Raw genomic sequence first — 19884 nt, forward strand, 5'->3', positions numbered from 1 at the left:
AAATTCAGCGAGAACTTGCCTCAGCCACCACCGTTACACCATACAACTAGGCGGAGTAGAAATGTACATATTTTCAAATATTTGGTTAAGAAACACAATGTGCATTAGAGATTGTCCTTTCTCCTAGGTATGAATGTGTAGTAAAATGTAGCTTTATCTTTAGAATTTTGCACAGAACAAGGAGAATAGATTACTTCTTTCCATTCATGGTTATAATTAACCAACCTTATTGATAAAACAATGCACCCATATGTAGCTAACCAGCTTTATAACAAAAAACACTATAAAGAAAAGGCATTTAATCTACACTTACCAAACATTGGTGTGTCTTTGTAATCAAACCAGGCCTTGTATAAATTGCCCTCCTATGCAAATATCTTAGAATAAAGCCAAATACGGTATATCTGAGGGTCACATAGTTCATATTCATTTTCTTATGATTCGGCTCAGTGATTGCAAGTGCAGAAAAACCAAAGATTTTTCAAGGAGTTATAAGCAACATAAAAGTGTCAAAGTGCTCAATGACCTTCTCCAGACCCTATCAAACTGGAAATACTGGCCTCTATGATGATCTTTATCAAGAAGTTGCATGCAGAGTTTGGAAAGTCCAGGAAAAGGTTGTTGAGTCAAGTCCTCTTACAGTGTCAATGCTCAAATCCCACAAGAGTGACAAAGATAGACTTGCCATTCTTGAGGGTGATGACAAACATTCACTGGAGCTTACATGATTGATCAGCTGAGACAGCAGTCTCCTTCAGGATAGAAAGAATATGTCTCTTCTACATCATTTACAAACAAGCAAAAATTGAGGGAGTGGGGGCAAAGGTGACTTTTTCTGCTAAGCTGATTTAATTCAATCTTAAGCATTTTTTTTTTTTTTAATTTTTCTGAAGCTGGACACGGGGAGAAACAGACAGACTCCCGCATGCGCCTGATGGGGATCCACCTGGCACGCCCACCAGGGGGCGATGCTCTGCCCACCAGGGGGCGATGCTCTGCCCCTCTGGGGCATTGCTCTGTTGCGACCAGAGCCACTCTAGCGCCTGGGGCAGAGGCCACAGAGCCATCCCCAGCGCCCGGGCCATCTTTGCTCCAATGGAGCCTCGCTGCAGGAGGGGAAGAGAGAGACAGAGAGAAAGGAGGGGGAGGGGTGGAGAAGCAGATGGGTGCTTCTCCTGTGTGCCCTGGCCGGGAATCGAACCCGGGACCTCTGCACACCAGGCCGACGCTCTACCACTGAGCCAACCGACCAGGGCCTTAAGCATATTTTTTAAATCAAGAATGATTCCATATATGTGATATATCATACTTGCCTTACAGTCCATGATAACTTATCTTAAATGAAATGGTCTATTGTAGCCTGACTTTAAAATGGTGATAAATTGTAGGATCACATTCCTACAACCAAAAAGCCCACAGCCCAGATGTAAATTTTTACATGTCTATACAACAGTCACTGGATTTGTTCTGTAGCTGTGGCTTTTGGCAATGGGGACAGTGTTGATTGAAATTTATGGTCATTCTCTCTATAGGTCTTTATCACTAAGTCAATAGGATTTTTGAAATACCTATGAGATTAACTCATGAAAAATTTTAAACTTGCGAAATTCAGGATTGTATTCCAAAGGCAAAAGAGGTAATTAAACTTCATTTGTTTTCAAGATAGCTACAATAATCTAGTAAACATTACTCATCAATATTTATGCTAATGATAAGCAGAGATGGTACAGCCTTTAAGCTCTGGCTTCTTCCAAGCCATGATTGATGTAACAAAACCTCTTTCTTCACATGCATGGTTAAGAGTCACCAACTGACACTGATCTTAAACCAGTTACTTACATTGGAGAAAATAATGGAGATGATAATAGTACTAACCTCAGGTGTGATAAAAATTAATGAATTAATATTATAAAGAATTTATGACAGTTTATGTGTAAAGTTTAAGTTGATGGAATTTTATTAGAAATAAATGAATGAACCCAAGACAGGGCAAATAGATATTTTATAAAAATGCTGTGGTTATCAGCCCCTCGTCCATGCCCAGTACAGCGGTGAAAGTCCCTAGATTCAGAACACAAATAGTTGTCACAGAATGAGTGGCATAATATAGCTTCCCCAAAGTGTTTAGGGGGAGTTAGTAATGTGTAATCTATTGACGTTCAAGCCCAGAGGTAAGAGCCAGGTCTAGATTAAACAACGATAAAATTATTAAGAAGTAATTAGATATTTTTAGTTTTTAGAAATATGAGTTAAGTACAATATTCCACATGAATATGACTGTGATGGTTAATTTTATGTGTCAACTTGAGTAGGCTACGGTGCTCAGTTCAGTGAAACACTAGCCTAAGTGTTGCTGTGCAGAAGGTATGTTTTATTTTATTTATTTATTTATTTTTATTTTTTTTATTTTTTCTGAAGCTGGAAACAGAGAGGCAGTCAGACAGACTCCCACATGTGCTCGACCGGGATCCACCCCATGTGCCCACCAGGGGGCAATGCTCTGCCCATCCAGGGCGTCACTCTGTCGCGACCAGAGCCACTCTAGCGCCTGGGGCAGAGGCCAAGGAGCCATCCCCAGCGCCCAGGCCATCTTTGCTTCAATGGAGCCTCAGCTGCGGGAGGGGAAGAGAGAGACAGAGAGGAAGGAGAAGGGGAGGGATGGAGAAGCAGATGGGCGCTTCTCCTGTGCCCTGGCTGGGAATCAAACCCGGGACTTCCGCACGCCAGGCCGACGTTCTACCACCGAGCCAACTGGCCAGGGCCCAGAAGGTATGTTTTAGATGTGATATTTAAATTGGTATAATTTGAGTAAAGCAGATTGCTCTCTGTAATTCAGGTGGGCCTCATCCAATCAGTTTAGATCCTTAAGAGCAAACAGGTTATCCAAAGGAGTAATTTGGCCTTAAGGTCGTAACATAGAAACCTTGCCTGAGTCACCAGCCTGCCTAGCCTATGATGGAGATTTTGGACTCAAGACTGAAACATCTAATTTCCTACCAGTCATCCTGCTCTGTGAATTATGGACTTACCAGCCCCACAGTTCCACGGTCCAATTCCTTAAAAGCTCTCTCTCTTTCTCATATATATATATATATATATATATATATATATAATTAAAATTAATAATATAATAAATTATTATATTGACACCCGTGGTCATGTTCTCCAAAGGTCTTTGTCCTAGTGCAATAATATATATGAAATCTTTGTTATATACATAAAATATATAACATTATATAATATATATGAGTTCTATATGTGTCTTGGTTCTGTTTATAGAGCCCTAATAAAACAACTTTTTTTTTTTTTTAAGGAAGAAAATCATGTGCTGTTTTATTCCCTTTTGAGTCAAGTATCTAACTTAAGGCATGCCTAGTGTTCAAAAAATTGTTAATCACATAAGGCAGTGGTCCCCAACCCCTGGGGATGTGGACCGGTACCGGTCTGCAGAGAAAGAATAAATAACTTACATTATTTTTGTTTTATTTATATTTAAGTCTGAATGATGATTTATTTTTAAAAAATGACCAGATTCCCTCTGTTACATCCATCTAAGACTCACTCTTGACACTTGTCTCGGTCACGTGATACATTTATCCATCCCACCCTAAAGGCCAGTCCATGAAAATATTTTCTGACATTAAACCAGTCTGTGGTGCAAAAAAGGTTGGGGACCACTGACATAAGGTATCAACAATGATTTGCTCTAATTGTAACTGCTGCGGACTAGCATGGCTAGGAATTGTCCCTGTCCTGAGTGAGAATAGTGTGGAATGAAGAAATAAACTCAGAGAGAAAAAGGATGGGATCGGGAGGTCTCTGCAAGGCCAATAGCTTGCAAGAGTGAGTCTCCAGCCCCAAACCACTTTATAGGGCAGAATAAAGTCATTAGCAAATCAAAGAGATCTCTGATACAAAGTCGCATTTCCAAGGCAACCCAAGAATTTTCCCAAGTGTAGAAAACCCTCCTTCCTGCATAATATCTTAACTTCACAAAACAAGGGATAAAAAATAACTGCCTCCAGTCTCTTCCAGAAACATGGGGGATAGGATGAGTAAAAACAATCCAGCTTCACAGCTAACATGGAGGTGTGGGGGAAAACTTAGCCTTTAGCAACTTAAGCACGTAAGGTGGGGGGGGGGGGATTGGGAAGCCTGTCAGCTTACTGGCAGTCCCCCACACCTCTGTTCCCCAAAAATCTAAACTGCAAGGACCCTGTCAGCTCGCAGACTCCAACAGTAACCATGGTACTTCAGAGAAAATAAAAATTCCAAGACTGGCAAGGTTGTACAACCTAAACTAACTAAATGAAAGCAGACATCACCAGTGAAATTTCAGGCATCAGTGAGAAAAATATTTCTGAGTTTTGGACCACAAAAAGTCCCCCAAAATATTGTTAACTTAGTGTTTCTGGCCTGAATGTATGCCCTGAAAATACTATGTTGTCAAGGTCCAGCCATGATGAGTCTATTCCGGGGTCTCGAAAGGGAAAAGGTATGGAATTAAATAAATGATAGAGACTTAAAGATATATACATACACATGGGTTCGGGAGGACAGCACGATGAACAGTCTCTACTGTTGCAGAGCCGATGCAATGGCCGAGCCAAAGACGCATTTGTTTTTATTCAGGGATAAAAACGTGGTCCAATTGCAATTCAACTGTTTCCGAGACAACCCCCACCATAACATTCAAATCTAACTTTACACCTGTAAAGCCAGTGGCCACGGCCAGGGCCACCATCACAGCTGCCCGGCCTCTGCAGGTTCGTATTGGATTCGGACAGTCGGTAAAGAAACAATGGAGCCACAAACTGGTGGGCCATAGTCTTTAATCCTAGCTTGCACCCGGCAGGCAAGTAAAAACACACACTGGGCTCCAAAACCCAACCACATTCAGTGCTCACAAAGCCACTGATTTATCCGAGTTTCCTAGAATCAAAGGTTTCTAGCTCACCAGCCTTATTCTCCTCAGTTCCCCATTTCCTTCCTTATCCCAGATACAAACTCTGTACAAACTGGCATCTCACTCAGCACTCCACCATCTTGGCTGCTTTTCCTGGCCTCCTCCATGTGGCCTCCTTCCACTGCTGGCTCTACTCTCTCTGCTCTCTCATGCTAACCTCAGGAACCAAGAGTCCCAGCTCCCACTCCGTCCCCATTTTATAGTGTAGCTTCACAACCTCTAATCCAATATACAAAATAGGGAAGTCTCCAATACAAAGTCACTTCTCTGAGGCATGATTGGATTGTACCACCCCACATCAAAAAGGGTGGGAAAGGCTTAATCCCAAAACCAAGCCCCAGGCTACAAGGATTCTCAACACACATTACTATCACCTGGGCGACGGCCTCCATCTTTAACAAAGTGAGCATAATACATTTTATCCGCCCAACAACACCAATAAGAAACTAGCCTCCAGCCTCTTCCGGAGAACATGGGTAGGACAAGTGAGAATCAGGTATAGCTTTTTGTTAACTAGGCAGGTAAGGTGGGGCTTTGGGCCCAGCACCTCTGTCCCCAAGATATCCAGATTGTAAAAACATCCAGTTTATATTTTGGTCCCCAACACTATGTGACCACAAATAAATCCCCTTTTTGGTATAATTGAGGGATGGGATTATTTCTTCAGGTAAGCAGCCATCCTGATAATCATTTTTATAGATTCCCTAAATGTAGGGCTACATTGACCAATGTTGGTCAAATAAGTTTGTAAATATGATATATATGTTTGCTTGCTTATAGTTTGCATTGGGTGTAGGGGACAGGCTGTAAGCAGGCAGGGTCCTTATAGCCTAAGGCTTAGTTTTAAGACTAAGCTTTTCCCCACACCCTTGACTGTTGCATGATTGGGGGTGGTGCACTCTCATGAGGAATCCCATTATGCCTCAGATAAGTGACTTTATATCAGAGACTTCCTTGTTTGTATATTGGATTAAAGGTTTTGATTTCTACACTATAAAATGGGGCATAGAAGCCCATGCTGGAGGAGAGCAGAGAAAGGCCACGTGGAGGAGAGGAGAAGCAGCCAAGATGGTGGAGTGCTGAAGGAGAAGCCAGTTTGTGCAGGGAGAAGAAGATGGGGATCAGAGGTGAATAAGGCTGGTGAGATAGAAACCTTTGATTCTAGGAAACTCGGATAAGTCAGTGGCTTTGGGAGCCCTGAATGGAAAGGGAAGTGTTTTCCCACTGTGTGTATTGCTTGCCCGCCAGGTGCAAGCTAGGATTAAAGGTAATGGCCCACCAGTTTTTGGTTCTGTTGTTTCATTACTGTCTGTCTGAATCTAATGCGAACCTGCATGAGCCAGGTGGCTGTGATGGTGACTGTGGCTACTGGCCATACAACCATCATGGGAGTCATATGCTGACTTCACAGCATGACAACCAGGTTCAAATCCATACATACCAATGCTCACGACCATGCTCAATTTAGGAATCACCTTTAATCATTTGGACTTTTCTTTATCTCCCCCATACATTAAAGTTATATTTTGCAAGACATTTTTTAAACTCCTGAGTGAAGAGAATAAATTGGTCTGCTTCTCCAGTGAGATTTGACAAGGCAATCTAAAAGGCAATAAGAAGCCAAATGAGGCTAAGTGAAGGGGACAGAGGTCATCCAAAATACCTCCTCACTAGTTTAGTAGTTGTCTCAGGAGGAGAAGGTGATTTTCGATTTTCTATGAGAAGGAACAGTGTTTTTTGGGGGCTTGCTTTTGTCAGAATCACAAGGTTAATTTCATGCAAGAGTATTTTCCCCTAGTTAAATGCAAATTTTCTTTAATGGCAATAATCCTGATACTATTCAACAGCTATTTCTTCTTGCTAATCACTTATTTGAACCATGCATTCAGTCAAGTGTACTAAGGCCACAGACAGTTCTGCTTTCATACTTCCCCTTTTATCTAGGTGACTATGAGAATTTGTAATTATGTCAATGGTTGACCCTCCCACATAACTAGTAACTCTTTAATTTTATGTATTTATTGATCTTAGAAAGTGAGGCAGGAGAGAGACAGAGAGAAACACTGATTTGTTATTCTACTTATTTATGCATTTGTTGTTTGATTCTTGTATGTGCCCTGACTGGGAATCGAACCTGCAACATTGGTGTATCAGGACCATGCTCTAACCAACTGAGCTACACAGCCATGGCAGTAATTCTTCAAGGGATTATATTGTACTCATTCTCCTTTCTTCCCAGAGCTAGAAACTTCAATCATATATAAGAAGTATAATATCTATTAAGCATCTAGCAGTGCCTAGCTTCTAGTAGGTACACAATATTTGGCAGCTCCACACCTTCCTTTCTTAAAGCACTATTTAACTCCAACTAGTGAATACTTCTCATCTTTCGGCTCAGTCTCACTCAATTCATGAACTAATTGAAAACAGCTGATAGTGCATTAACAGCTGAAGTTCAGGAGTATGAAATTAGTTTTGCTGCTTTAATCCAGCATCTGATGTCTCTTGGATAAACTGCTGGATCACACTGAGCTTTCTTTCTATCTCTCAACCTGCATGTCCACCCATCCTGATTTATTGGATCTCTGCCCTGGTATAGCTTTCTCTTTAGTGGTCACCCTTCTCACAGCCTCAGCCCACTTGACAGGGGCTCAGACACTTCAAGCCTGGACTTTGTCTCTTACCACCAGACATAGATGGACCCAGTTTCAATATTGATTGACACCTTTGGAACAAATCACTGCTTCTTGTTCAATTATGCTGATTTCCTGACCCCATCAACAAGATTGCAACTCTTCATTATTGAAATGACCTTGATTAGAACTGAATTCGCCATAACCCCGTGGACATGGTGATTTGGGCTGGTTTTTACCTCTTCCACAGGGTGGAGCCTTGCTTGGTCTGCCAGCTTGCTCTTATGGTCTCAACCTGTAAAAGCTTTCTCTTGGCCCAAAGAGACATAATCATTTGACAGTAAAAATCTCCCTAGCTTTCTGTTACCTGAGCTTAGTTTAATTTTTTGCAGAGATTTTTTGTTTGTTTTTTAAATTTTCTGAAGTGAGAAGCAGGGAGGCAGAGAGACAGATTCCTGCGGGTGCCCAACTGGGATCCACCCGGCAAGCCCAGCAGGGGGCGATGCTCTGCCTGTCTGGGGCCGTTGCTCCATTGCAACTGGAACCATTCTAACACCTGAGGCAGAGGCCATTGAGCCATCCTTAGTGCCCAGGTCAACTTTGCTCCCATGGAGGGTTGGCTGCAGGAGGGGAGGAGAGAGAGAGAAAGGAGAGATGGAAGGGTGGAGAAGCAGATGGGCGCTTCTCCTGTGTGGCCCGGCCGGGGATTGAACCTGGAGCTTCCACACGCTGGGCTGATGCTCTACCACTGAGCCAGTCAGCCAGAGCCAAGAGTATCTTTTAAAATCTAAAATAGCAACTGCTAGATGAGTCAGCTAAAACTTTGCTATCCAAAGCATTGTTACTATTACGGGACTAGCAGCATCAGTAGCTCCTAGGCACTTGTTAGAAATGCAGAATCTCAGGCCCCTCCCCAGACCTGAATCAGAATCCACATTTTAACAAGATAATTCATGTGCACTTGCAAATGTGAAAGCATTGCTCTAAACACTTTTCAGCTGAACAAAGCCACATAAAATAGAGGTAGGACTAAGAAACTATCCTGAGGTTAGGAACAAGTCTCACTTGATAGGCAGGATGGATGTTAGAAATGAAGGCATCCATTCCAAAGTCAAAATGACTACATCATGGAACACAAGGTAGACTTGAGTCTGCTCAAAACCTAACCTGTGCAAGTGTATGAAATGTGTGCTTCCTAGATTGCTAATTCCTTTTGAGGTTTCTCCTGGTACTTCCTTTCTGTCTCAGACTGTGTGAGTAAATTATGATGGTGGTCTGTGTGAAAATTACCACACAGGAAACAACAGGAGACTCTTAATAACTAAGTTCCTGCACACTATTTATTTTTTTATATTTAGAGCTATTAGAAAGCCTCTGGGCAAATACATACAATTAAAAAGATAAACAAGATTCCCAGCCAAGTTGCAGTTGTTCTTAAGTTTCTTAGATCATTAACCTAGACGAGTGCTTCCTTTTAACATTGAAGTAAGTTCTTTGCCAATGACAGTTGGTTGGCAGGTAAGCTGAGGTACTTGAGTATTCTTGCAAAGAACTGCAGGTGCAGTGCTAGGCCAGGGGATCCCAATGATATCTACCTCCAGTTCTGAGTGTAGTAGGTTTCCTAGAACCTGAAATTAGGAACTTGAGAGTAAAGTCAGTTGGATTTAGCTCCCCCCAGAAATATGATTCCTTATTTATTGCACTGTAGAGCAGAAGTAACTTTTACACTGAGATGGACTGACACTAAACCAGCACAGATATGAGGAATTTGTTCTTTTTCAAGTATCAGCAGAACAGGAGAAGCAGCTGGACCTTTCAGGAGATCACCCTAATGTTTAAAGTGTCAGGAATTCTTTTCTCTAACATCTACATCCTGCCCCCTTTTCTTTTGCTGTCAGACAAAGACATGCTCATACTCTATCCACAGGCAGACATCTACAAGCTGAAGAAAAGCTGAGTTTCCCATGTAACATCCTTTTCTATGTTAGAATATTATCAATAATTCTCGCTTCTTTAAGTGAAGTTTCAATTCTTCTTTGTGTCTCATTTTTTCTCTTTAAATTTTGTGTCTATTGTCTTAAGCTTCCCAAAGGTCTCTGCTTCTCTCACCATTCAGACCCCGGGCCAATGAGCTTTAGCAACATGCTAGTCAATGGAGAGGACAGAGTCCTTTTAAGTGGAATTCTTTTATACTTATTGATATGTTGTGACATTGTGTTTTGTGACATTGTGTTACTTTTTATGATTAATCAATTGCAGTGATTTCTTCAGTGCCTTCTTCTCTTCAGCCATGGTGATTGTCCCTATTTCTCATCATCATTCTTGTTTAAGATACTTTCTCCAGTTTGCCAACAAATATCATTTTGAGGTCTACTTCTAACTCTTAGATACTCCTTTGTCACTAACATGAAATTCAGTGTCACCAGTGACAAAATAAAAAGTTACCATGTAATGCTGAGCAACCGACTGAAGTCAGGAGTTCTGGTGTTGATGCTCTGATCCGTACCTCCTCCACCAGCTCCACCACCTGCTGCATGACCTCCAACAGATTGACCCCTCTGAAATAAAGGGCTTTCATTAGTTGACCCCTTCTCTTGTCGGCTTCCTCAACTCTGAGGACTCTGTCGTTTGTGGACTCAGTCTTTTCCAACATTCTTTTCATCCCACCCTTCTCCCTTAATTTTCCTGTTTTTAGAGCTCCTTTGCTTAAAAATTACACAAGAGAGAATCTGAAGGTAACACTATACTTTTTAAAAGAAACTTTTAAGAAATATACATAAAAGCCCAAACATTATAAAGAGGAACACCTGCCACATCCATGCATCCACATCTCAGCTTTAATCAAGTGCTATATGAAGTTTAATCCTCTGGCTACCCTTCCCTCTGTTGCACTTCCTTTTCTACTTTTAGGAGTTAAACTCTCTCCAGAATAATCCTTTAGTCTTTAATATAAATTTTTGTCATAGTATTACCCCTGCAAGGGATATTGTATTCAACTTAAACTCTAATAATAAACTAGATTGTAGAGGTCTTTTGCAGAACTTTTTGACAAATGGAAAAGATATGGAGAGTGGAGTGTCCTTCCCAGTGGTAATAATGAGCTCTAAGAATCATAATATACTTATATTTTGTCCTACATATACTGCAATCCATTTTCCCCCCATCACTGGTGCTTTATTTACATATGTAGGGACCTATCAACAATTCTAACTTTTCCATTTTGTATTTGTTTACCTTCCTTGTTTATTAGCTATCTCATTAGAAATTGAATATTAAAAAATATGGGAACAATAATAATATATATAGCAGAGAGATAAAGCATAACAATTTTAGGTTGCATTAGTTTAACAATGAATTTTATTATTTTAAGACAAACATTGGTAATTAGGTCAACCCCAGTTGAGAGTCACCTACAACAACCCTTGGAATTATTGAGCTGGGGCTCTGCCTACAATGTTTTCAATGTCACCTTTGGCCTTTTCCTTGTTAACCCCTGTCAGCCATACTAGCCACCTTCCAGGTTCTCAGATACTGCAGACCCATCTCCCTCCAGGGCCTTTTGCACATGTTGTTCCTTCTGCTTGGAATACTCCCATCCTGCCCTTCTACATAAGTCACTTCTTCTCCTCAGATGACCACCTTACTTAGAGTGGCTCTTCACCCCTTATTCTCATCTCAGCAGTCTTAGTTTTCCTCAAAGCAGATATCCTAACTGCAATATTGCTGTCTCTTCTATTAATATTAAAATATAAGCACTATGTGAAAAGGCACTTTTTCAACTACTTAGACCATAATCCTTAGCAATAGAAGGGATTTAATAGTATCTTTGAAAAGAAAATAAAAAAGTGAAAGAAGGAAAGAGGAAGAAAGAAAAAGAAAGAGATGAAAGAAAGAAAGAAAGAAAGAAAGAAAGAAAGAAAGAAAGAAAGAAAGAAAGAAAGAAAGAAAGAAAGAAAGGAGAAAGAAAGGGAGGAGGGAGACAGAGAGGTAGGAAGAGAGGTAAAGTGAGAGTAAGCATGTGTGTTTTACGTATGCATCTTTTGCCATTTTTACTTTGACTACGTAATTCATGGAAATATCCAATGACTGGGGTTCTGAATCTGTGCCATAATGATTTCTATTGCATGGTAAATTGGACATTTCTTCATTAAATTATTTGTTTCAAGAGAATCTTGGTGTTTCCAAGTCTTCTAAACATACTTAAAACACTTGTAATCAACCATCTTTGGGGGCTATTGTAGATTAATTTTTTTTTAACTTTGAGATAATTATAGATTCACATGGACTTGTCCTGAAGAAAAACAAGTCACAGGAATCCTGTAAATTTTTTAGTCAGTTTTCCTCAGTGGTAACATTTTGCATTATTATAGTCTATCATAACCAGGAAAATGATTGTTTTTAATCTAGTGGCAGGTTGTTGTTTTTTTTTTCAGTTTAAATTCTTTATTCATTCTCCATCTTTTTCACAAAAAGGCTTGAGTAGTTTATAAAAGGGATAAATATAATATCATTTTAAAATGACCTAAAAAGGAGAAAACAAGGTTAAAAACATGTAAGAGAATATGCTAATTCTGGAGGTTATTTCTAAGTTTATAACCTGGTTGTCTACAAAGTCAACAGATTCCAATTATTTATAAGGGGAAACAACCAACCATTTAGAGATAGGTAAAGCCTTTTTTTTTTAACACCTAAAATAATAAATTGTTCTTATAAGAGACAAATACGTATGCTACTAAGAAATACAGTTTTTATCCCTTTCCTTAAATTACAGCAAATATGAAACAAGTAGAAAACCACAAAACTAACTCATTAGCTAAGCAGCTACCTCCCACCAGATATTATACCTTATCATAGACTTTTGGGTTCACTCACATATAGGTTAAAACACTCAGTGCTAAATTCTCAACCTTCAGCAAACTGCACTGAATTATTAATCTCCTGTGGTTCCATCGTAGGCAATAAGCAGTATGGTAATAATTAGAACTATTCACAAATACTCTGGTTTTCCTCCTGTGGAGGCCCTGCTAAGATTGTAATTTCCTGACCCCTTGAAGTTAAGATTGGCCAGTGCCTCGCTTCAGCCAATAACACATGAGTGGAATGGACACGTGTCACTTCCATGTGGAAGCATTTAATTGGTGATGCTTACCAAAAACTTCCTTTTTCTTGCTTCAGTGATCATGGAATCATAAATTAGCATGAGGTTTCTGTCATTCTGTGTCCCTGCGAGACTAAATTAAGCAGAGACCCCTAGTGACCCATGTTGAACATGTTGCATGAATGAGAAATAAACCTGGATGGAGTCATTAGATTTGAGGGTTAATTCATTACCGTATGTTAATTCATAATATAGCCTATCTTGGTTGTTATTAAAAAAAAAACTTTAAAATGTATTTATTTGCTTATTCTATTAAGTCAAGTTCTATTTCCATTTCCTCCCATTGATGAGTATAAAGCTGGTTACACTATCTATTAATGGGTCTCACCACCAATTTAGCCATGAGTTTGGTTAACTTTTTTTTTTTTTTAAGGGACAGGAAGGGAGAGAGAGATGAGAGACAGAGAAGCATCAACTCGTAGTTGCTTCACTTTAGTTGTTCATTGATTGCTTCTTGTTTGTATCTTGACCTGGGAGCTCTAGCTGAGCCAGTGACCCCTTGCTCGAGCCAGCAACCTTGGGCTTCAAGTCAGGGACCTTTGGGCTCAAGGCAGCGACCTTGGGATCATGTCTATGATCCCACACTCAAGCCAGCTACCTCGAGGTTTTGAACCTGGGACCTCAGCATTCCAGGTCGACTCTGTTCACTGTGCCACCACCATTCAGGCTTGATTTACTCCTTGTTTGCTCTAAAATAATTTGCCCATGAAACCCTACATGAAAATGACTTTAGCAACACAGTAAAATTTTGGGAAGCTTTTATAACTAGTCCCATAAGAGGCAGTTAACTAGCTAAAGGAGAATAGCCATCATGACATCCAAATCTAGAGGGTTCAGAGATGGAAGGAAGTTGGCTGTGTTCGCCTTTGATACACCTGACATGAGTCATTGATGCAGACTGCTTCCTGCACTTCTTCCTTACAGCACTGCTCATTCTTTGGTGATAAAAGGAAGGGGAAAATGATACACATACAGAGCATTTTTAATTATCCGTTAGTAGGTTAGTTGGATGAGATGGCAATTAAAGTGCCTAAGGGCCATATACATATTCATAGATTGTCTTCAAAGGGTACAATTACCAAAGCCGATGAAAAAGATTATGAGTTAATATTGGATAGTGATTTGGGGCAGAGGAGGGTGAGGCCTATGCAGATATCTTCCTCCAAATAGCTGTTAAGATTAATTTGTCTGTCTGGTTTTGTATGATAATGTGTGGTGGTACAATTTGCCTGGGAGCACAGCATGTTTGTCAAAGGAGCAAATTCCGCAGTGGGCAGTCACTGCAACGTTCCCGTTTGCTCGAGGTGTGCAATACTCCTTAGGTGCAGAATGAAATTCTTACTCAATATAGAAGTTTAGATAATATTTTCCATGACATTTGTGTCTAATATTATTTCCATCAGAAATAAGTACTTGTGCTTGTGGTAAAGATGAAATATTATAGTCCCGTTGTGAATTTCCACAAGAACATGAAAACAATATTTTTGAAAGCAATAGCAAAATTTTCTTTCAGAGCTGCCAAAAAGTATGGAAAAGAGATTTTGGCATACCATGTTGAAGTCCTCTGCCTTGAAGACTATTTTGACATTTAATATTTAATGTTCAAGTGACAATGCAGCAAAAGCTTCTGTTCAAATTCCACAGGTCCCAGGAATAGATGGGAATTACAGACACTCTACTACACTGTCCTCATTCTGCTCAGTGGCGGAGGTCAGTGCAGGGGAAGACGTGGAAAACGAAGCTAACATACTTCTTTAAGTGTTTGAATTTTTGTCACTATTTTCCTGCCACTTCAGGTATTGTAAGGCAGCTGGTGAAGTACAAATGTTCAGTGACCACACAGGTTGTAGATTTCCAAAGATAAAAGTATTTTCAGTTACTTTGTTAGTTGGGTCCATCTAAAAGAGTCATTGACTTAAAGAAAAAAAAAATTTTTTTTAACCCATAGACTTTGTTTTTTAGAGCTGTTTGACATTTACAGAAAAATTGAGCAAAGGTATCAAGGTATACTTCCTCCGCCATTCCCCGATTATTAACATATTGCAATGATGTGGTACATTTTTTATAATCAATGAACCAATGTTGCTACACTATTATTAACTAATATCCATACTCTGCTTAAGGTTCACTTTCTGTGTTGTAAAGTTTTATGGATTTTAACAAATTCGTAATATCATGTATCCACCATGATAAGATCATATAGAATAATTTCACTGCCCTAAAAGTTCACTATGAGAACCAATTAGTTTTCTAGCTATTTTAGAACTGTGTTCCCAGCCTCCTCCCCTCGGGACACAGTCTAACTCCACAAGACTGTACGTTGTAGACTGAAAGATGCCCTGAAATAATGACAGATGTGTGGCTCACAGGTCAGTGAGCTGGCCTTGCTTTGCCACCACCTCGTCATTTAACCTCTCTCATCGGTAAAATAGGGGTAAAAACAGTACTTAATACCTGAGTATTAAATGAGATTGTACATGTAATGAATTTAGAACAGTGCCCCTAAATACTAGATACTCCATATATTTTAGTTAAAATTAATATTAAAAAATGAACAAAGGTAGAGAACTGACACATACATATAAGTACAAGTTATTATTTTTTAAATTTATTAAGTGAGAGGAGGGGAGGCAGATAGACTTCCACATGTGCCCCAAATAGGATCCACCCAGCAAGTCCCCTAGTAGGTGATGCTCTGCCCATCTGGAACGTTGCTCTGTTGCTCAGCAACCAAGCTATTTTAGTTCCAGAGGTGAAGGCCATGGAGCCATCCTCAGAGTTTGGGGAAAACTTGCTCCAACAGAGCCAAGGCTGCGAGAGGAGAAGTGAGAGATGGAGAAAGAGAGAGAGGGGAAAGGGTGTGGGGTGAAGAAGCAGATGGTTAATTCTCCTGTGTGCCCTGACCAGAATTGAACTCAGAATATCCACATGCCAGGCTGGCGCTCTACCACTGAGCCAACCATTCAGGGCCTATAAGTACAAGTTAATCTAGGAAAATCTGAATAAGATCAATGAATGGTATCAATGTCAATATCCCGGTTGCGATAAAATCCTCTGGTGTTATATTCTATTACTTATATTTGGGTGAACTGGGTAAAGTGTACCCAGATCTCTGTATTATTTCCTCTGGGTAGCCTGTGAGTCTACAATTATCTTAATAATGATTTTAATTTAAAATAATGAAAGTAAAGGTGGTGGTAGTGTTACAGGGGTTGCTTAAGATTTATAAAGCCATTAGAGATGGAGCAACAGCATGTGCGATCATAGATTATACCCTGGCTGGGAACAAAAATTGGCTGCCAAGACCTTTGGGAAAATTTGAATATGGAATGAGAATTAAGTGTTCTTAGAGAACTTTTCTTAGTGTTGTTAGGAATGATCCAGGAATTGTGGTTATAAAAGGGAAAAAAATGAATTTGGTGCCTCAACTCTTCATTGCCTGAAGCTTCAAGTTTGTGACAAGCTGATTATTAGGAAACTTCCTTACATATTTCTTTACTTGAGGGTTATAACCACCATCACACTCTCAATGTCTGCTCAAAATTTCTAAAAGAGAGATTTCAGTAAGCCACAGCAGACCATTATTTTGGGCAAGACCTAAGCCTTTAGATGCTGCAAACAAAAAGTCTTTTTATAAGAGGGTCACTAGCTCTATAGGACAGATTCTCAACAAGGGATTATTAATCATACATTATGTGCAGTCTTTCTCCCAAAATGAACTATCCAGATATAAAACGGAACAACAGACTCTACTGAGGATACAGCTTCCTTGAATTTAAATGCCACAGATGTATTTCCAGCAAGAAAAATGAATGAATAATGATTGCTTCACACAGTGATGGCCTGTATGTGTTAGACAGCTTCCTTTCGACTTGACTTGAGCAGAGGCACTTAATGCCCTGTTTGTAAAACGCTTTGTTCCCATAAACAGCTGTATCTTGGGAATTTCCTTACTGTCCAACTCTCGAGTTCTTACAATTGATAAATGCATTTCCAAGTATGAAAGGTTGGGGAATGTCTTTTTACCTATTGAAGATACTCACACTGCTTAGAAGTTTTAGATGGAAAAACTGCTCTATTTCAGCTTCAAAGAATTGAAATAACATGTGAATTTTTTTTTCTTCTAAAGGGCTTTTGTTAACCAGGCTCCTCTCTCCTTGATCATTTCTGACAGAAAGTTACCAGCATGAACATGCTTGTGGTATTCTTGGAACTGTTCTGTTAAACCAAAATTTTAAAAGTATTTTGAATTCAAATATGAGAATAAGCTCCTGCAGGGAATTTTTACTGAGTACAAATATATATATTTCTATTCCCACTCTAAAAATTATAAAATGTGATTTTAAAAGTGTGCTTTACAGGTCAGGTATTTAAGATGGGCACTGTCCACACTCTCTCCATGGTAGTAGCTCTGAACACTTGTTGAATATTTTTAATAAACTTAAACAGGACATTCAATCATATACAAGTAACCCAAGCCATTGAATTTAGTTTCTCTTCTGGTTAGTATTGTTTCTTTCAGCAGCTTTACACATAGATTATGGATTATTTCTCATCCATTCTCGTTGAAAATATTGCCTCATGCATTGCAGTTTATTTTTTGCTTTAGATTTTTTTTTTAAATGAGAATTGTCCCAAATTCCCTTCTTGAGAAAAAGAGAGAAAGAAAGGTAGAGGGAGAGGGAAAAGGAGAGAGAGAAAGGAGGTGGGGAGTTTTAGCAAGTAATTTCTGGCTCCTCTTCAAACTCCTTATTCTATGAATCAGCTCATTGTTACTCCAGAATACCTAGAAAATTATATGACATCTAATATCTCTTTAAAAGATGGTAATTTCTATCTTCCCAACTACTCTTTTCTATTTGAAATGTCCCAGTTGGTTTAGTTTTTCCCAGATTTAATTTTTTCCTGGCACAAATTTAAAGCTATTTTGGTAGTTTTCATTTACTTTGTCTTGAGACTCACCAAAGCTTAAAGGCAGTTATTTTCAGATAAATAAAATGATAATTTTTCTTGTGAGTAAATAGACATGGAACCTTAAGAGACAAAAAGGTGGAACTTACAACTATATTAAGTCAAAATGTGATAAATTGCCAAATGATAGTGCCAGCTTTTGTTATGATAAGAAAAATAAGGCTTTTTGAAGTAAATCCGGGATCTAAAAGTTAGGGGGATCATTCTATCGTTTTCTCTTAGATGCTCTCATTTAGGGAATTTAATCTGAATGTCTTCCCTACATACAGATACACACGCGCGCTTGCAGACACACACACACACATACACACACACACACACACGCACCCTTCTTACTATTACTTATTAACTCAATATATAACTGGTTTAAAATTTATAGCTAGCTAGCTAGCTAGCTAGATGACAGATAGGTAGATAGCCAGATAGATAGAACCTATGTCATTTGTAGTTCTACCAATATGGACCAATTCTCCTCTCTGTGTTTAATATTGAGTTTTATGGCTTTGCTTGAACTGCTTATTCTCATTTATCTTTTATTTGCTATAGCTATATGACAGTCATAGCTGTGGATTATTAGCTGTTTTTTTCCCCCTCATTATCATTTCTACTACACTGCTCACAAAAATCAGGGGATACTGTATCACTTCATATTCATTTTGAAATATCCCCTAATTTTTGGGAGCAGTATAGATTAGTTTGGCTTGGTTTTGAATGTTACATTCCTAAAAGCTTGAACTTTTAAATTATGTATTAAAAAGTACTACAGTATATTTATGAACACTGTAGCTTATCTCATTGCTTGATATTTGGGGCTTTTTAAAGGTAAGTGAGTAATTTTGTTCCCCTCAAAGAGCAAAATCGCCCTCATAAAAATCAATCCTTCAATAGAGAAATCTGCATTCTTTAAAGTGTGGAAGATGATGAACACCTTTATAGATTATAGTTCCTGAGCCTTCCTCCATAAGAGTTTAAATTAATGTTTTAATCTGCAGCCTTTTTAAGCAAACCATTACTTTCACTTTTATCTTCTTATCTTGGCTTTTCTAAAATAATCTAATTTTCATTGCTTGAGTGGCTTGAGCATATTGTTACTGATGAAATGTACTTTTCAACTCTTACTCATTTTACTTAACGTTTTATACTGGTCTCCAGGGAGTAGAGAGGCCTCCTCTGATTCTGGCTGCCATATCACTCCAGGTTATTCTTCACACCAGACTCTGCATAGATTTTGTTATGTTGAGGTGAACACAATGACTTTTTCACTTTCAAAAGGCCATATGGGCCTCTTCTACCTGTCTTAAATTAGCTTGGAGATCTGATTTGTTTTTTTTTCCTTAATACAAAAGAGTATTGCTCCCTCCATCTCTCTTCACCCACCTATCAGTGACTTCGTCAATGCCCTTTGTTCTAGCTTCAAATTCTCGTTCTTCACAGCAAGTCCCTGAGAACTTTTATGATCTAGTAAACAGAAAATTATGTCTTTTTTTAAAAAAACTTAATGTTTTAAATGGGGAAGAATGGTAAGGGAAAGTCAAATATTACCTTAGCTTGTCAAGAATAGGTAGGTCCTGACCAGGTGGTGGCACAGTAAAGTGTTGGCCTAGGACACTGAGGACCCAGGTTCAAAACCCCGAGGTTTCTGGCATGAGCACGGGGTTCCAGCTTGAGCATGGAATCATAGGCATGACCCTGTGATCGCTGGCTTAAAGCCCAAGGTCGCTGCCTTGAGCAATGGGTCATTGGCTCAGCTGAAGCCCCCCTGTCAAGGTACATATGAGAAAGCAATTAGTGAACAACTAAGGTGCCACAACTATGAGTTGATGCTTCTCATCTTTCTCTACCTTCCTGTCTGTCTATCTGTCTCTCTCACTTAAAAAGGAAAAAAAGAGGTAGGATTGGCCCTGTCTGGTGGCTTAGTGGATAGACAACCCAGTGTATGGACATCCCTGGTTTGATTCCTTGTCAGGGTACACAGGAGAAGTGACCATCTGCTTCTCACCCAACCCCTTCTCTCCCTCTACCTCTCCTACAATCAGTGACTCGATTGGTTCGAAGATGGCCTTGGGAGCTGAGGATAGCTCCATTGAAGTACATCAGCCTCAGGCACTAAAAACAGTCCAGTACTTGTGCACTGGCCCCAGATATGGTTTCTAGGT

Source organism: Saccopteryx leptura, chromosome 1 (assembly GCF_036850995.1).
Source record: "Saccopteryx leptura isolate mSacLep1 chromosome 1, mSacLep1_pri_phased_curated, whole genome shotgun sequence".
Lineage (NCBI taxonomy): Eukaryota > Metazoa > Chordata > Mammalia > Chiroptera > Emballonuridae > Saccopteryx > Saccopteryx leptura.